Genomic DNA, 16,834 nt, shown 5'->3' with positions numbered 1-16,834 from the left:
AAGTCTTCACCTCCTCGAAGGCAAACTGCTCAAGCTTCTTGGTTCCTGATAGTTTACTTTCCCTTGCACCCTAACTCGAACTTGTTTTCTCTGTATATGATTTTGCTGTAATAGGGGTTGGTCCCCGGTTCCAGGTTTCATCTCCCTAAGAGGCTTTTTGCACTGAGCTCGAAATTCTCTCGTGTTGCATTTTTTTCCTGCCCTCCGCTTTGTTTTGTTTGTTTGTTTTATTTCCCTCATTCAGTGCAGCTAGAATGCAGCCCAAAAGGAAAATATTTTTAGTTAAATTTCCATTCAACATTTAAACTTAATCTTCATATCTTATCTTTGCTCAATCTTTCATTATGAAAAGAATCTTAAACGTCTATTTAATGGGAAATCTACATAAGCTAAACAAAAATTGCATGTGCATATTTACAAGTAGATCATGGTTTGTTCCATGTATCTCTGCAGTGGGCATGTTACCATATAGTCACAGATGTTCTAGTACATAATGCTATATATATATAAGCCACATCATTGTATATTAGAAACATTATTCCTATTAGAACTGCAAAAATCATGGTCAGTAATTTCAATACTGACAGTACTACTTTTCTTCCTAGAAAATGTGTTCCTAATGGTAAGTATTTAGCTGAGTGTGGCTAAAATGATACTAAAAAGTAATTTATTTATCTGAAGATATACAATAGATTCATAAATTGCTTCAGCATTTCCTGCTTTTTTGTCACATATTTTCCTGTTTTTTTTTTTTTTCTGTTGTTGTTGTTGTAAATTTGGTCTTAAATAGATTAAGATTTCCCAGGCACTTACTTCTTGTATTCCTATGGACATTAACCAAAATTAATCAGGTAAGTAAATTTTCCTTTGGTGCGGGGACTTCAAATCTCAAGCCAAAACTAATGTATAATGTTAAAAGAGACATTAAAAAGTCCATTTTTAAAAGTGAGATTAAAGAGTAGCGAGAGTAATGTGAATAAATAATAGCAATCATCATTGAATTATTGCAATTCATGGAGGAGATAAAAATTTAAGTCTTTAAAAAAAGTTCATGTTTCTGGATCAAGTTCTCTTAGGACCTTTGGCCTCTAGGCATGAGAGAACTTCCAAAGGACAAATTACTTACAGCAGAGACTCTATAAGGGAAAGAAAGCTATAAAGGCCCCACCAGGCATCACAATAGGGTAGAGTGACACTTCGTCTGAGTCTGAGTTTGATTTGAATAGACATGAGCCTCTCAGGGAAACTGATGCACTTAACCTACAATACAAATGAATATCTAAACTGTTTCAGTGACACTCCTGTTTTAAGTTTCCTTTGCTGACTTGAGCTATTTCATTAAAATGTAGACAATACACAATTCTCAGTGATGATATCAGCAGAACTATCATACCTAAAATTCAGGATCAAGCTGTCCTACTTTGTTTTAATTGAATGGGAACTATCATTCTTTCGACTTTTTCCTTGAATTATTGATGCTAAAAAAATAGTACTACAAGAAGTAGAAAAAAAAAAAAGATACATGAGTGAAAAGAGGATGAACCCAGGAGAAAAGTATACTTTGTTTTAACATAGCAATTAGAGAGGGGAAGGAAAAAAAAAAAAGAAACAACTATTTTCACCTCTCAGATATCTTCCCTAATCAACCCTGTTTTACCTAATGTTCTATAAAGGAGAAATAACATCCTAATTTTATTGATGAATCAATTGAAGCAAATATATTTAAAATGACTTAGTAGAACTTGCACAGTGAGTGAATAGGAAACAGATCTATGTGTAGAAACACCTCACTATTAGATAGAGTCCCAGGAGAGCTGAAAGTAAAGGGTGAGATGATTTGTTAAAAGAGTTTGAGAATACCAGCTAAAAGATAGTCAGGATTATTTGATTAAATCAGAAATCACTATGAAGATATCATAACAAAAGGAAAGAAGTTGACTTAAATTAGTCATTATAAAAAAGATAAAATGTTTTAAAAAGCAAGTAAGTTATACAACTTGGTTGTATCTAATATATCTTCTTTTCTAGCGCTACTTTTAAAATTTTCTCTTTATCACTATTTTGAAAAATTTATGATTTGCCTTTGATGTAATTGCCTTTGTGTTTCTTTTACTTGGGATTATGACTTTATAGTTTTTAACTACTTGGGAATTTTTCAGCCCTTAATTCTACGAATAATTATTTTACCCAACTGCCATCTCTTCTTTAGGAAATCCAGTAATATTAGGTCACTTGAAGTACTGTGCTCATTGATGCTGTATTCATTTTTTAAAATCCTCTTTTCTTGGGTATTTTGTTTGGAATTTCTATTGCTATGTGCTTATGTTTAGTAATTTTTTTTCTGAAAGTATAATCTCTCTGTAATCCCATTCAGTGTATTTATTTTTCATCATAGACATTGTAGATTTTGGGTTTGTTTTTTTTTCTATCTCCTATGCCTCAACCTATTTTTTTCACATATGGAATACAGTTATAATAACTATTTTAATATCCTTTTGCCAATTCTAACATCTGTGTGAGTTCTGAATCATTTTTATCTGTTAGTTTGATGAATTTCGATAATTTATTATATCCTTGTAACTTCCACCTAAAAGAAAAGGCAGACTATCTCCAACACTCATGATATATTTTTTTCATTGTGCTTCATATTTCCCTACTTTTTTATATGCTGGGTAATTTTTGATTGGATAACAGATGTGAATTTTACCCTGTTGAGTACTATGTATAAGCAATCCTATAAATATTCTATATTTGGTTGTAGGACACAATTACTTTACTTGGAAACAGTTTGATCTTTTCAGGTTTTGATTTTAAGTTTTGTAGATGGGACCAGAATTGTGCTTGGTTATAGATTAATTGGACTTCATCAAAATTAAAAACTTTTGTGCACTGAAAGAAAGTGAAAATACAACCTATGGAAGGGGAGAAAATATTTGAAACCATGTATCTGATAAGGGTTTAATGCCCAGAATTTATACAAACTCCTACAACTCAACAATGAACAAACAAACCAATTAAAAATAGACAAAGAGCATGAATAGACATTTCTTCAAGGAAGGTAGACAAATGACCTATAAGCCCATGTAAAGATGTGCAACATCAACATTAGGGGATTACAAATCAAAAGCACAATGAAATACCACTTCATGCCTACTAGATGGTTATTATCAAATAAATGAAAAATAACAAATGCTGACAAGGATGCAGAAAGAGGAACCCTAGCACACTGTTGGCAGGAATGTTAAATGGTGCAGCTCCTGTGGACAGCAGTTTGGTGATTCTCAGAAAGTTAAATATAAGATCACCGTATGACTTGGCAATCCCATTTCTAGGTATATACCCAAAAGACTTGAAAGCAGAGAAGTAGCTATTTCATACCCTAATCTTCACAGCAGCATTATTTACAAGACCCAAAAGGTGAAAGCAACTCCAGTATCCATCAACAGAAGAATGGATTAAAAAAAAAAAAAAGGGAACTATACATTCAAAGGAAGATTATTCAACTATAAAAAGGGATTAAGTTTTGATATATGTGATAACATGGACGAACCTTGAAGACATCATGCTGAGTGAAATAAGCCAGATACAAGAAGACAAATATTGAATGCTTCACTTATGAATGAAATACCCACAATATGCAAATTCAGACAGAAAGTAGATTACAGGTTACCAGAGGATAGGAGGGACTGTGGTAGAAAGACTTTGAGTCATTGTTTATCTGGTACACTGTTTCTGTTTGGGATGTTGAAAGGTTTTTGTAATGGATGGTAGTGATGGTGGCACAAACATTGTGAATGTCATTAATACCACTGAACTGTATACTTGAAAGTGGCTAAAGGGGGAAATTTTATGTTGTATATATGCTACCAAAGTAAAAATTTAAAAATAATTAATTGGGAAAAAATATATGAGTCTTCTTTGCATATAATAGTTATTTACTAAATGTTTTCATGCTTTGGAAAAAAAGTTTGGTTTAGAGTCAGACAACCCTGGGTGTAAAATCCTTAATTTGAAAATTTACACAGCAAAAAAGAATCTATCGGCATCAGGGTTTTCACATGAAAATGGGGCTAGTAACACCAAATTCACAGACTTGGTGATAACTTTAAGTGAAATAGCACATACAACGTATATGGTTGTAGAAAAATACTAATTCCTTTTTCTTCTAGACCTAATCTATCTTATCGAGAATTCAGAAATTAGCCCATCTCTAAGCCCTAACATGTTCTGATCCTGTACTTTACTCACAATGACCGCTCCCTCCTCTGAACTCCCAGAGAAGCACATTAAACACACGTAACCTCGGGTCACTGGGCACTAACTTTATGTGCTTTGAGGTCTGTCTCTAGGAAAGTCATGCGAGTCTGCCCTATCTTTCCCCGAAGGTATGCACTTTCTCTTGAATATTTATTGTACCAAACAGAGTTCTGAGCATACAACCATCAATATGTACTTCTTGGCTTGTTTTACTATTATAAATCCTTACATAATAAACCAACATCTAATGATAGGTACACATACTTTGAAAAGTCGTTTTTGCTACGTAAGTGAAAGATTAATTTTCATTCTATTCCAGACATTCTTGCGCACTTTCCTCAGGTCACTGAACTTATTTAATTTATTCATATTAAAGTATAGCAAGGATGTTCCTTTTCAAAGTCTTAGTGATGGATTTTAATGAAGAGTAAAATGGAGGAGTCTACAGGGCTGAGTCTCAAGCAGAAGATAATGGATTGCAGTTGAATACATTAAAGGACAAGTCCTGAAGGCATTCAGCTTCCTGGTGAAATGATGTTAGAACATTGCATTCTACTCCAGCTTGGTTAGGAATTTCTCAGTTTGAAAGTGACCGAGTTTTGTGTTTTTAAAATAATTGGTTCTTATCTCTCCTCTCCTAACCTCTTCTGTTCCTAAACTCAAAAACATGAAAATAGAAGAGATTAAAGACCAGGCTTGCTAATATATAGAATCATTCTTTCCAATGGGGGAGGTGAGGGGTGTTGCTAAGGAAAGAAGCTGTGTGCGGGGAGGATGGATTCCAGATATTTCCTTTAATTTTGTACAAATCCCTCTTTCTGTTTCTGTCTCCCTCTCTTTCAATGTTTTAATTCTAATTTTGGATCATTTATGTCAAACATGATACCAAAAAGGGATAATAAATCTTACTATATAGTCTTTAAAATTGCTGTCCAAAAGAATGATTACTTTTTTCTTAGATTTTTTACTTCATTTTCCAAGATGTTTTAGGTTAAGTCACACAGAAAATATAGAGGAGTGCCGTATACCCCACCCCTCCCTCTCTCACATTTTCGCCTATTAAGAGCATCCTTCATGAGTGTGGTACATTTGTTACAATTGATTAACAAATATTGAAGCACTGCTCCTAACCATGGTCAATGGTTTACATTACGGTTTACGCTTTGCATCTGACAATTGTGTAGGCTTGGTTCATTTTAACTTCTTTAAAAGAAGCTTTGGATTACATAAATGTTACATTGAAAACAGAGGTGGTTCCCATATACCCCATTACCTCCCCCTACCGTGCTTCCCCCCATTAACAACATCTTTCCTTAGGGTGGTACATTTGTCACAATTAATGAACACGTACTGAAACATTGGTACTAACCATGGTCTATAGTTTATAATGTAGTTCACACTTTGCACCACACAATTTTATAGGTTTTCACAAAATGTATAATGGCCTGTACCCATCATTGCAATGTCACGCAGGACAATGCCAATGTTAAATAACAAAATAGACCAAAGAAAAAAATTATTTATTTATAAAATAATTGCAAAATTTAAGCTTTGGTGTAAAGTTATTTTTCTAAGACTAGCTTTCTTTCATGTGAAATAATTATGAATATTGTCTTAAATCTAATATCTCCCTGCATATCTTCAAAATAACAACATTTCATATTGTTTGTAAAGTCCAAAAACTCAGAACATGGCAAAAGTCTAGCCTAGAACACATAAATTTATGTTTCTAAGCAAAAAAGAAACAGTTATTATGGGGGACCAAAGAAGATTGCCAGTTCAGATTGAGCTTTGTGGACGAGGCAAGATGGGAGTCCTGAAGATTCAATAGTTATTAGCAAGTAAGTGGGAGGTTGTGGGGATAGAGGAAGATATTTCCAGGTAAATATGAATCACACGTATGAAGGCCTGGACAGAAAAGAGCATGATGCAGCTGCGCACCTAAGGGTAATTCAGAGGAGATGGAGCAGCAGGTGTCAGCAGGACAAAGTAGCAAGAGAGTAGCCTGGAGAGGTCAGGGCCCATAATTTTATTGTAGAAACAACCTGTGTGTCTTGTTAATTTTTTTCCTACAGCCCAGTTCAGCACCCAAGGATTATCAGTTAGATGCTTTCTACTTCAGGTAATGAGAAAACCTGAATTACTGTGGCTTAAAGACATAGTTTCTTCTTGCTCATATCCTAAGAACTCTGTTTGTGGTGAGGGCAGGCGTCGGGTCAGCATCGCAGCAAGGCCAGGGGTGGCGTCTTGGTGATTCTCTTGGTTTTTCGCTCATGGTTCAGAGACGGCTGCTGCTGCTCCATCCGCAGTGAAAGGAGGAAGGAGGAAGGTGTGCTGGGTTGAATTGGGTGCCCCGGTTTGGACATATTCTTGGCTTTGGTTCGCATTCCGGTGAGCGTGGACCCCTTGTAAATAGACTTTCTTGAGAATATGATTTCAGTTAAGGTGTGGCCCAGCGCTATCCGATTGGACTATAATCTGAATTACTATAATCCTTTCTTAGCAGAATGAGATTCAGACTACAAAGCAACAGGAAGGAGCTGGAATCGACAAAACCTGGGGGAGAAAGTAGGTTGCCGTGTGCATTGCCAGCTGACAGAGAGCCAAGGACCAGGGCTTGCTGTCCATCAGCCCCAGGAGACCGCAGACTTCTAGGAGAAAGCATCTCTTTGCTGATGCCCGGGTTTTAGGCTCAAAATTATTAGACAATAAATTCCCATTGTTTAAGCCAACCTGCTGCATGGGAAACTAAGACAAAAGATACAGTCTATTTTTTTTTTAAATCAGGAACATTTGAAGAAACTTCCTCTTATGTTTAATTGGCCTGAGTTATTTCATATGGACTTTATAAATACAAGATAATCTAGTAAGTGAGCAATTATCTTTTCAGTTCCTATAGTAGAGGTAGAAAAGGGAAAAGAGAGTTTCAATGAGTGTTGCATAAGCCTAACCTATAGTGACATTTATGCCAAGGTAGAAGACAAACCAACGGATAGATCCAGGTTTGGGTTTTCAGGTGGATCACTCAAAAGACAGAACAAGAACCTAGAAGGAATGAGTTAAGAAAATTCTTTAGCTGATAATTCATGGAAGTTAAGAAAGGGAAGACTAGAACAGGATTCATCCATAGGGAAACAGTAAAGTAAAAAACCTAGATGCCCTTAAAATATGCAAGCACAAGGGTAGTGAGATCAATTAAACGAGAGAGCTGTATGAGAGAGAGCTTGAAGTCAGGGAGTAAGAGTTTGAATTCATGATCAGATGTTGGAGCTAGGTTATAAAGGTGAACATGAGTAAAAGGCAGGAGAATGTAGTCATAATACAGGAAACCAGAAGACATTTTAAGTTCTTGAATGGAAGAATAAGGAAAAGAGAAAGAAATATGAAAAACTTGTCTGTATAGGCTACTTTGATAGCAGGTTCTTGTAAAGCGCTTCTGAAGTAACAAAGAAGAAAGACAGGGACTCTATAAAAAGGATAGAAGAATGGAAACTAAGTTACAGCTTTTTGCTCATGTTTTTATTTGAGGGAAATATTAAAATCTATTGAAATAGTGCTCAATAGGAATCACTTATTTAAAATATCAAAAATATTTTCATGTCACAAATTCTGCTTTTCAGCCATGTCAATTAGATGCCAGACAAGTTGAGTCAGACTGAATCATATGGTTAATCCATGCCATAAGAGTCTATCACCAAGCCATATTCTCAATAAGGGTGATGCTCAGTAGCTTAGCCCTAAGACATGTGTTGGTGAATTAGACTAAGCAGATTTGGAAACCCAGGATTTTGGTCTGGTTTTAAATTAAGTGGACAACCTGATTGAAAAATCACAGCATATTTTCACAAGTGAAAGTTTGAAAGATGATACCATAGGAGGATGATGTAGTTGCCAGGTCACTTTTTGTAAGTCTTCAAACATTGTCAAAATCTGATGTCTGGTATAAAATACAATAATACTTGTAATTATAGAAGAATTAGTAAAGACCTGTTTGAGACAAAAATAAACCGAAGTTGGCTTAGATTTGCAACTCTCCTGGGTGGGTTCATTCAGTAGATTAGAGAAAGATCCTAATTCTCTGAGATTATGAAATCACTGCTTACTTTTTTTTTTATTTCTCTCCCCTTCCCTGCCCCTACCCCCCCCCCCCCAGTTGTCTGCCCTCTGTATCCATTCGTTGTGTGTTTTTCTGAGCCCGCTTTTATTCTTGTCAGTGGCACTGGGAATCTGTGTCTCTTTGTTCAGTCATCTTGCTGTGTCTGCTCGCTGTGTGTGCGGCACCATTCCTGGGCAGGTTGCGCTTTCTTTTGTGCTGGGAGGATCTCCTTACGGGGTGCACTCCCTGTGCGTGGGACTCCCCTACGCGGGGGACACCCCTGCGTGGCAGGGCACTCCTTGCGCGCATCAGCACTGCGCATGGGCCAGCTCCACACGGGTCAAGGAGGCCTGGGGTTTGAACCTTGACCCTCCCATATCGTTAGGCAGATGCCCTATCCATTGGGCCAAATCCACTTCCCTGCTTACTTTTAATAAGAAGGCAAGTTCTGTGCCCTCAATTATTTTGCCAAGTCTATAGATTAAAGCTAAATAACAAAATCCTATTTTAATTTTTATGATTTTATGATTTTTCGTAAAAGTGATTTATTGGGGAAAAACAAAACAAAACATCAACCTTAGCTGCAGAATCCAATTTCAGTGGCAAAGATTGCATTAGCTCATCCACCTTCTGTTTAGTGGAGTATAAACTAATTGTTTCTCTGGCATGCATTTCCCAGATTTTATAAAGGTGGTGAATGTAAGATGATGTAAAGGCAAGCTGCTGAGCCCTGGAAGCTCAAGTTTTAAATAAGGCTGTTTTAAAGACTTTTTATTAGCTAAAGGAGAAAGACTTTTTCTCAGGGAGATCTAATTTCTTATAAGCTCTTCTGTTTGGTCTCTGTTCATGAGTTTTTCTAGAATTACTGATTGACAGTTCAGGTTCTATTTTTCTTTCTCTCTTTTCCTTAGTATGTGATCTCTACTCTGTTTCCCCCTAACTAAATAATTGTCTCTTAAAATATAATAAACCTATTTTAATCAAATTTCTTTTTTTTATAAAATTTTCAACAACAGTGAAAAGAGGATTTGGAAAAGGCTGTAACTTTAGAAATACCACTTTTTAGGTATTAACCTAGGTAGAGTGATAAATTAACTTGTGAATGTAAATTATGCTTCTTTTATCCACTGCTAGTAGACTGAATCATTCCTGAAAAATCTGTCCATTTCTCTCTAAACTCCCTTGTGGTACCTGATATATTACACAGTAAACCCAAGAATCTCAACTCCGGCTTTCATTTATATTTAGTTTACTCTTATAATCTTGATCTCTTTCCTCAGTTCCTACTGAACCCCAGCTAGGCAAACTTCACAGAAAAAAATAATGTTTCCTTCAGCTCTTTTTTCTGTCTTTTCACAGTACTCCTAATGCCTGCTGCAACATTTTTTCCTCTAAGCTTGGTGAATCAGAGACATAAAGGCTATCTTCTTCCATAAAGCATTTCCTAGTTAAATGGAACCGAGACATTTCAAAATATTGGAAGACATGTATAGTATATGCCTGTGGCTACAAAACAACAGAATGAAAAGTGGACATTCCACCCATCCAATCGGAAAATTCTGCTAGTTTTGTTTCATTTTGCTCTTACTGAGTTGACTGATTTGACAAATATGTTATGGTTCAAGTAAGAATATGTTTTCAAGTTGCCAACCTACCAATCAATCCATTAAAGAGTGACTCTGATGCATCTGTTGATGTCATGAAGTCAAAACAATTTGTTGATGGAAAATTTAATTTTTTAAAATTAGAGATACATGAGTTTATGTAACAATCATGTATCAAATTCCCTTACACTGCCCCACCACCAACACCTTGAATTGTTGTGGAATATTTGTTAACAATGGAAAACAGCACTTAAAAAAAAATTGTACTATTTTTCAACAGTAGTTACCTTTGTTATAACTGATGAAAGATATTAAAATAGTACTATAGATGATCATCCATAGTTTATTTTAGGTGAAGTTTTTTTCCCATATACCACTCTACCATTAACCCCTTATATTAGTGTTTATGTTATAATTAATGAAAGAACATTCTTATACTTGTACTTTTAACTATAGTCCATCGTCTGTCATAGGGTTGAGTGTGTTACACAGCCCTATTTATATCTTTAAATTTTCCTTCCAGTAACATATTTGACCTGAAGTCTCCCCTTGTAACTACATTCACCTACGTCACTCAATGCTGTTAATTACAATAATGTGCTACCATCACTACTACCCATTTCCAAACCTATAAATCAACCTGAATAGAAATTTTTTACATATTAAGCATTAGTTCCCCCTTCTCTACCATCAGTCTATTCCCTGGAAATATATATTCTAGATTCTAACTCTATGAGTTTGCGTATAATAATTAGATCATATCAATGAGATCACACAATGTTCTTTTGTGTCTGGCTTATTTTAGTATCATGTCCTCAAGGTTCATCCATGTTGTCACGTGCGTCAGGATTTCATTCCTTTTTACAGTATTCTCTTGTATGTATAACCCACATTTTGTTTATCTTTTCATCGGTTGATGGTCACTTGGCTTGCTTCCATCTCTTCTTTTTATATTTGTACTGTTTTTATTTATTTTTAATTTTAAAAATTTTTATTTGTATTGTGCTTCTATCTTTTGAATAATTGAAATCAACAGAGCAATGCTACTATGTACGTTGGTGTACAAATATCTGTTCGAGGCCCTGCTTTCAATACTTCTGGGTATGTAACTAGTAGCAGGAGTTCTAGGTCATATGATGATTCTATATTTAGTTTACTGAAGAAATGCCTGTCTTCCACAGTGGCTGCACCATTTGACATTCTCATCAGCAATGAATAAGTGTTCCTGTTTCCCCACCTGCTTTCCAAGACTTGTATGTTTCTGTTTTTTGTTTGTTTGTATGTATGTTTTTACTAGTAGTCACTCTATTGGGTATGTAATGATATCTCCTTATGGTTTTAATTTGCATTTTCCTTTTTGGAGAATGTCTATGTTTAAGTATTCTGCCCATTTTTAAATTGGATTTTTTGTCTTTTTATTGTTGAGTTGTAGTACTTCTTTTTAGATTCTGGATATTAAACACTTATTGTTTATGTGGTTTCTAAATATTTTCTTCCATTGACCAGGTTGTCTTTCCACTTGTGGGACAAAGTCCTTTGAGATGCAAAAGTTTTCAATTTTCAGGAGGTTCCATTTATCTGATTTTTCTTTCATTGCTTGTGCTTTGAGAGTAAAGCCTAAGACACCATTGCTTACCACAAGATCCTGAAGATGCTTCCCTACATTTTCTTCTAGCAGTTTGACAGGCCTGGTTCTTATATTTAGATCTTGGACCCATTTTGAGAGTCTATTTTGTCCCAAATAGTATAGTAATCCCAGCTTTTTTCAGTTACTATTTGCACGGAATGTCTTTTTCCAATCTTTCACTTTAAACTTATTTGTCTCTGGGTCTAAGGTTAGGTTCCTGCAAACAACATTTAGTTGAATCATGCTTTTTTGCCCATTCTGGCCAATCTGTGCCTTTTGATTGGGGAGTTTAGTTCCTTAACATGCAATGTTATTACTGTAAAGGCAGTACATGCTTCAGTCACTTTGCCCTTTGGTTTTGTTTTTTTTTTAAAGTTCTTTGTGGTCTTTTAAAAATTTTTATTTATTTTACACTTTTTAAATTAAAGTTAATAGCTCACAAAGAATGTTACTTTAAAAAACATTTAAGAAAATATAAAAAACATAAGGTTCCCATATACCTCACTCTCCATCTCCCCACCCCATCATTTTTGTAAATTGTATTTTTTTGAAGATATATACATCACACAAAAAATGTTATAGTGAAAAAATATAAGAGGTTCCTGTATACTGCCCCCCCCACTCCTCCCACACCAACAACCTCCCCCATTGTTGTGGCACACTCATCACACTCAGTGAACACATTTTGGAGCACTGCTGCACCACAAAGATAATAGTTTACCCTGTAGTTCACACTCTCCCCCAGTACATTCAGTGGGTTAAGGCAGTGTATATAAAGTCCAGCATCTGACCGTGCAATATCATTTAGGACAACTCAAAGTCCTAAAAATGCCCCCACATCACATCTCTTCTTCCCTCTCCCTGCCCTCAGCAACTACTGTGGTCACTTTCTCCACCTCAATTCTACAATTTCTTCTATTACTAGTCACAATAGTTTTATAGTAGAATATCAGTAAGTCCACTCTAATCCATATTTTATTCTTCCATTCTGTGGACCCTGGGATGGTGATGTCCACTCCACCTCTAGACCAAGAGGGGGCTTAGATTCCACATGGATGGTGGATGCAACTCCTCTGCTTGCAGTTGTTGGCACTCACAATTCCCTGGTGCCCTTTGGTTTTTATACATCGTATCTTTTATTTCCTTCTTTCTTTTACTTTGTCACAACCTCCTTTCCTATACATTTGATCTTTTGTGATATATCTGACAGACCCCTTTCTCATTCCTGTTTCTGTATGTTTTAAAAATACTATCTTTGTTGTTACCATGGGTTGCATTTTGCACAACCAACATCCATAACCTACTTATTTGAAAGGATACCAACTTAGATTCAATAGCATCCGTATTATCTGAGTCTTCACGCTACTCCCAGTCACTCTCTTCTGTCTTTTCCTTTAAATCTGCAGAGCTCCCTTTAGTAATTCTGGTAAAGCAGGCATTTTGTTGATGAACTTTCTGTTTCTGTATATATGTGAATATTTTAAACTCCCCCTCACTTTTTAAAAAACACATTTTTTATCTATTTTTAAAAGATACTCAGATTACAAAAAATGTTACATACAAAAATATAAGGGATGCCCATATGCCCCACTCCCCACACCTCCCACTTTTCCCCACATTAACAACTTCTTTCATTGCTGTGGTACGTTAATTGCAATTGATGAACACATTTTAGAGCACTGCCACACAGCATTTGAAGTAACCAAATTAAAGGATTATAGTTTATATTGTAGTTTACACTCTCTCCCACTCCATTCTGTAGGTTATGGCAGGATATATAATGTCCTGTATCTGCCTTTGCAGTGTCATTCAGGACAATTCCAAGTCCTGAAAATGCCCCCATATTACACTTCTTTTTCTCTCTCCCTGCCTTCAGCACCTCCAGTGGCCACTGTCAACGATATTAATTTCTTCCATTGCTAGAATCTCTATAAATTTGTAGTAGAGTACCGGTAAGTCCACTCTAGTTCATATTTTATTCTCCAATCCTGAGGATTCTGGGATGGTATTGCCTACTCCATCTCAAATTGAGAGGGGACTTTGATCCCATATGACTGATGAATGGGACACTCTTCCTTGCAGTTGTAGACTCTCTCAGTTCCTTGGTGTGGTGGTTGACCATCTTCACCTCCTTGTTATTTGTCTTGGTGAGTTCAATGAACTGGAGAGTAGGTGTTGTAACTCTGCTGAGACTCAGGGCCCAGCCAGCACATGGACAACCCAAAGACCCAAGTCTCCTGGACATACACCCACCAATTCCAGCACTAATCATAGGTTCAATAAAAGGGACAGAAGAGGCATGTGTAGAGAAGTTATATCTGAGTCCAACTCAGTCACACTCGGGAGCACAAATTCAAAACGAGGACCCACTAACAAGGTACCAAACTCTGGAGCTATCTGCCATGACTGCAGGACCTGGGTGTCTCTGTAGCCCTCAGGAGCCCCAATATTTGGTGTAGTATGTACTTTAGCAGTCTATGAGATCCTGCTGAGACGTGCGTAAGCATTACACCTCTGGTGACCCCCAGACTCATTTTGAAGTCTCTTAGCCATATAAACTCATTTGTCTTTACCATTTCCCCCTTTCAGGTGTGATGGATAAAGAATTTTTCTCTGGAAGTTTATCTCTTTCAGTACTTTAAGTATGTAACACCAATGTCTTTTCGCTTCTGTGTTTTCTGATGTGAAATCGGCACTTAGCCTTATTGCGGATCCCTTGCATGTAACAAATTGCTGTTCTCTTGCTGCTTTTGATATTCTTTTTACCTTTGACATTTGCCCTTCTGATTACTATGTTGATTTAGTCTGCTAGGCTGCCAATATTCAATATACCAGAAACGGTTGGTGTTTACAAATAGGGACTTATTGGTTTACAAGGTTGCAGTTGTGAAGCCATGAAGATGTCTAAATCGAAGCATCATCAGGTGATGCTCTGTCCCTGAAGACTGGCTGCTGGTGATCCTGGACTTCTTTGTCACGTGGGCAAGACACATGGAGGCATCAGTTGTTTCCTCCCTTCTCCTCTTGATTTCTTTGCTTTCAGCCTCTGGCTCTCATGCCATTCTCTCTCTCTTCATCTGAATTTCATTCCTTATAAAGTACTCCAGTAGAAGGATTAAGATCCACTCTGGGACACACTTAACTGAAGTAACCTAATAAAAGGCTTTACTTAGAACAGCTTTACACCCACAGGAATGGATTAACTTTAAGGACATACTTTTATGGGGTCCATCCAGTTTCAAACTGTCACATTTGTGTCTCAAAGTTGGTCTATTATGGATTTATTCTGTTTACATAATTCTGTCGGTTTTGAACATGAATATTTAAATTTTCATAAGAGTTGGGAAATTTTGGACCATTATTTCCTCAAAAATTCTTCCTGACTCTTTTCCCTTCTCTTCTCCTCTAGGACACCTATGACATGTATGTTTGTATGCTTCATGCTGTCACTCAAATACATGGGACACTGCTCATTTTTTTCTATTCTTTTCTCTATCTGTTCTGATTGTATGATTTTAATTGTCCTGTTTCATTTTTGCTGATTCTTGCTTCTGCCTGTTCAAAGTTCAAATCTGCTGTTGTATACCTCTACTGTATTTTTAATTTCTACTATTGCCCCTTTCATTCCCATGATTTCTGTTATTTCTTTTCATCCTTTCAAATTCTTTTTTTGCTCACACATTATCTTCTTAATATCTTTTATGTCTTTATGCATATGTTCTTTCTTCTCCCTGTATTGATACAGGATATTTGTTTGAATGTCTTTGATTACTTGTTCCAGATCCTGCATCTCCTCTGAATTTTTTTTTTTTTTTTAATTTGTTCCTTTGACTGAGCCATATCTTCCTGTTTCTTAGTATGGTTTGTAATTTTTTGCTGATGTTTAGACATCTGATTATCTCAATGAATTAACAATGAAGGTCAGTTTATCCATCTTCTCTAGTGTTTTATTATTATTGACTTTGTGTTATAGCTCTTCTTTCACACTAGGTCCAACTTGTTCTGAAACATTGGAAATGCCCAAGTTTAGTTTAAATAATTGATTTGTTCAGCTCTTCTTCATCTGATACTTGCCTTGGATATGTGGTATTTTTTTTTTTTTTAGGAGGTACTAGGGATTGAACTCAGGATCTGATATATGTGAAGCAGTTGTTCAACCACTGAGTTATATCTACTTCCCAATGAGAGCTGGTTTTCTCATTTGTTCGTTTGTTTTTAGGAGGTACCAAGGAACAAACCTGGGACCTCATATATGGGAAGCAGATGTTCAACCACTTAAGCTACATCTGCTCCGCAGAGTAATTTTTGAGATTGCACTTTTTGTTACTTGTTTTATCTCAAGGACAAAGTTTCCTCTCTTTTGTTCCTTTCCTGGAAATCTTATTCTGTTCTTCTTGTTTTTGTGACAAATTTTCTCCATAACTCCAGTGATTTGTTTAAATTACCTCCGTCCCTCAGTGCCCCATTTTTCTTTCACTTTTTCAGTTCTAGGACCTTCCAGTCTTACAGCAGTTCAGTTTAATCACCACTTTTTTTTCCTCTGCGGTGCTTTTCTTCTCCAGTTTCTTCCCTATTGGTTTATTCCACCCCACATAACAAGATGGGGTCAATCCATAAAGCTAGGTCACCCAGAAAAGACTGTTTGGCATTTAGCAAGTCCCAACAACATAACTGGATTGAGTGAATGCACCACTTGGCCGTCACCATCTGCCATGACTTTTCTCTTTTCCACCCCCACCCCTATCACAATGGGGTTCCTTGTATATGCAGCATTCCTTAGAGTGTTGTGTTTTGCCCTGGGTCTCTGTACCTGGGTTGTCCCTGTGATTGGATATATGCTGGGTGCTAAATTGCTCTTGTGTGTTTCTCTGTACTCTGTGTCCCTGGGGGCAGACATCCAGGCTGCTGCCTGTGACTTTTTGCCTGATTGAGTGAAGGGTTGGGGAAAAGGACCAGTCAGTTCAGGACAGAAGTTTTCTTTGATTCAACATTTGTGGAGTCCTCTAGTCACTACTTTTCTCTAGAATTCTAAGCAGGTGGAATTTGTCCCTATCTTCACTGCATCTCTGGGGAGATACTTTTAGGGGCTATCTTATGTTGCCAGATTGATGCTGAGAGTCCAACATCACCGGGGCTTTCCATGTTTAAATCAATATTATGGCATCATATTTATACCGAAAATATGTAGAATGTTTGTTTTAAGTATATGAAAGACATTTAAAGACATGTTCTTGCTATCAGGAAATTTCT

The sequence above is a fragment of the Dasypus novemcinctus genome, chromosome 1 (assembly GCF_030445035.2).
Source record: "Dasypus novemcinctus isolate mDasNov1 chromosome 1, mDasNov1.1.hap2, whole genome shotgun sequence".
In the NCBI taxonomy this organism is placed as follows: Eukaryota; Metazoa; Chordata; class Mammalia; order Cingulata; family Dasypodidae; genus Dasypus; species Dasypus novemcinctus.
Note: the sequence above shows the minus strand (reverse complement) of the source record.